Source organism: Argentina silus (assembly GCF_951799395.1).
Source record: "Argentina silus genome assembly, contig: scaffold_601, whole genome shotgun sequence".
Classification (NCBI taxonomy): Eukaryota; Metazoa; Chordata; class Actinopteri; order Argentiniformes; family Argentinidae; genus Argentina; species Argentina silus.
The window spans coordinates 10001-12819 of record NW_028152982.1 but is presented as its reverse complement, the minus strand read 5'-3'; the positions used below and the strand labels follow the sequence as shown (position 1 = coordinate 12819).

Below are 2819 nucleotides of genomic sequence, written 5' to 3'. Positions count from 1 at the left end.
TTTGATGATTTTCGACAGATGGACTTGGAGTTTCACATCCGCACTACAGTAGCTAAAAGGGTGTTGCGAATTTGCCAGACGACAAGATTAAGTTGAGATTGGACGTGTGTGTGTGTGTGTGTGTGCGTGTATGTGCGCGTGTGGGTGTGTGTGTATGATTTTTCCCTGAATGTTGACATCTCTGTGGATTTCCTTTGTTTTGATGGAGGGATGGATTTGGGATGGAGGATTTATTGGTGCTGTTCATAAATTAAATTGGGTTTCTGTGCCACTTCTGTCCTACTTATAGGGCAACACGTTAGTCACTGGTTAGTCACACACACACACACACACACACACACACACACACACACACACACACACACACACACACACACACACACACCCCAAACCTCACACACCTCACACATCCATTACCTTAAGGGGTTCTAAAGTGAGGAGAACGCTGATCTAGGATTACCTTTTTCCAACCCAATGACAACATTAACCTCTCACCTGCCTACTAAACTAAATGACACGTCCTTCATCAACACACAGTGCGGCACGAGGATTGGACTTATTGACTTAAAGGTAGACTCAGCGATATGACCTTATCACGGGAAGCGGTATAAACAAAGACGTGTTTTTAGCACACACACACACGGACACGCGGACACACGCACGCACGCACGCAATCTGCATGACGAAAAGGTTGGCGTGTGAATTGTTTGGCTTCGGGCTGGCTATCTCTGCCAGTCGCCGCCTTCGCTATTCGGTGGCCACGTCATATCTCAGAGTGTCCCTTTAATGTCCCAAAAAGAAAGCGCCTCGGGAACGTGTGGTTGACTCAACGTCCGATGTGTCATAATTTGACTCATAATCAAATGCGTCATTCTCTCTTGTTCTTGTTTCGGTGTGTCTCGCTCAAATGCTCAAACACTAAAACACCTGTAGCTCAGGAGAGGCTGGTGGAGGTGTGGAGAAATCAGAGGACAGCCTCATTGTCCTCATTGTCATGTAGGCACTCACTGCAATGTAAGTCGCTTTGGATAAAAGCGTCAGCTAAACGGCATATATATTAGATTATTATAAATCATTGTAATGCATGAAATTTCATGTTTGATATCATTTCTCATTCCATGCCATGCATTACCAAATGACTCCCCTGATCCTCAGATTTCTACCACGCCAGCCTCCCCTGCTGTCGAGGGCTCACAGAGAAGACGCAGGCGTGCTTTACTGTAATCTAGACCAACCACAAGAAAGATGTCAGATAATAGTTGTTTTGGTCACAAATTAGGGTCATTTTGTTGGGTTTAAAAAGGAGCTATTGTCATAAAGCCGAAAAAAACCCACAACAAAGAGTCAGGAAGTTGTACAAGTCCCTAGTACTAGAAGTTCCTAGTACTTGTGGCAGACACACACACACACACACACACACACACACATAAAGAACTGTATTGTTATCTAAGCCCTGTCTTTGTTCTGCTCTGTGTCTGGTAAGTATCGGCCTCACGTATGTCTCTCGCTGTAAATGATGAGGTGGCGTTTCTCCTGGTTCAGGGACATGCTACAACACGCTCGCTGAGTCCACGGCATTTCAACGTGCGACTTCCTGCTCCGACCCACATGGGTGAAGACAAAACTCTTTGTCAATTAATGAAGTGTGACAGGCCACCAAATGCCTGGTTCCTATCTGTCAGAGAATGTCCAACTATCTCTCTGAATAGAACAAATATCTATCTGCTCCGCTGTATTACTTACGTTTGGTTTTCCCCCTATTTATCTCCCTCACTCTCGTCCCCCTTCCCACTCCCCCACTCCCCCACCCTCCCACCCTCTCTCTCTCTCTCTCTCTCTACCTCTCTCTCTCTCTCTCTCTCTCTCTCTCTCTCTCTCTCTCTCTCTCTCCAGTATCGTTTTTCTAACCCTTCATGAGAATGCGCCCGCCTCTCCCAAACTCCTTGAGCAGGTTAGGGCAGTTCTCTTGTTTACCTCTCCTCTGATCCCGCCCATCTTTTTTTGCCACTTCCTGGTCACCTGGGCCAGTGGGCAGGCTCTGACTTGCTCCAGGTACAGTCTCAGACTCTCTCTCTCGCTCTCTCTCGCTCTCTCTCGCTCTCTTTCCCACAATTCCCTCAGGACCCACAGGCTGGCTAACATTACCATGCTGAAGAGAGACAGCCAATCAACAAGTGCACTGTGACAGGGACAAAGTCCTCTGTCACCCACTATTCCCCCCCCCCCCCCCCCCCTCTCTCTCTCTCTCTCTCTCTCCCTCCCCCCTCTTTCTCCCTCCCTCGCTGACAGGTATTGAGTTACACCCTCTCCTGAGTGTTACCTGGTCAGGTGAGGCTGCTCTGCTGGAGGAGAACGTCGCTCTCAGAGTCCTGTCCATGTAAGTACTTTACCACGGCCAGTGAATGACCTCTGGAGACAGAGAAGCACACACTGTTCCCAGTGTTGTATCAGAGTAACTTATCTGGATGGCTTTTGAAGGTTAACGTTTGACTTGCTAAGTAAGAAGGAAACATTTGCTTACTGTCTTGTCTGGATATTTGCATGGAAAATATTCCCTCGCGTAAACTGTGTGTGTGTGTGTGTGTGTGTGTGTGTGTGTGTGTGTGTGCCTGTGCATCTGCATGTGTCTGTCTGTCTGCCTGCCTGTCTGTCTGTCTGTCTGCCTGTCTCTCTGTCTGTGTGTGTGTGTGTGTTTGTGCGTCTGTGTCTGCGTATGTCTGTCTGCCTGCCTGTGTGTGTGTGTGCGTGTTTGTGCATCTGTGTATGTCTGTCTGTCTGCCTGCCTGTGTGTGTGTGTGTGTGTGTGTGTGTGTGTGTGT

General features: G+C 48.0%; 1 protein-coding gene across 1 annotated transcript in view; it reads left to right on the top strand.

Annotated features, from left to right (window-relative positions):
• Positions 1–2107: 2107 nt before the first annotated feature.
• Positions 2108–2819, top strand: part of LOC310824498 (E3 ubiquitin-protein ligase LNX-like) — a gene marked incomplete at its 3' end in the record, with an annotated part of 7126 nt that continues 6414 nt past the window's right edge. The window contains exon 1 of the mRNA XM_083697757.1: positions 2108–2377. The remainder of the gene's footprint in view (positions 2378–2819) is intronic.